Source organism: Cystoisospora suis (assembly GCF_002600585.1).
Source record: "Cystoisospora suis strain Wien I chromosome Unknown contig_8314, whole genome shotgun sequence".
NCBI classification, from domain to species: domain Eukaryota; phylum Apicomplexa; class Conoidasida; order Eucoccidiorida; family Sarcocystidae; genus Cystoisospora; species Cystoisospora suis.
In genome coordinates, this window is record NW_027161095.1 from 1 (window position 1) to 283 (window position 283).

Here is a 283-nt window from a genome sequence, read left to right on the forward strand (position 1 = left end):
GTTTTACTATTCGTGGATGCACCGGAGTTCATGATAAGACAGGAGACAAGCGCATGCATGCTTGTTATGGAGAGACATCACTCGGGAACTTTCCTTTATCATCTCTCTCGCCCTCCCACGTGTAGATCCCTGAGACACTACCTAGATCTTGCTTGCAAGAACGGAAATTAGCACACAGTCTTCTAGTATTAAACACGTGCATGTAGCCAAAGATAGAAAGATCATCTGCGTCTCTCGCCGAAACACTCTACATGTATATACCTATAGATCACTCTGTATATAT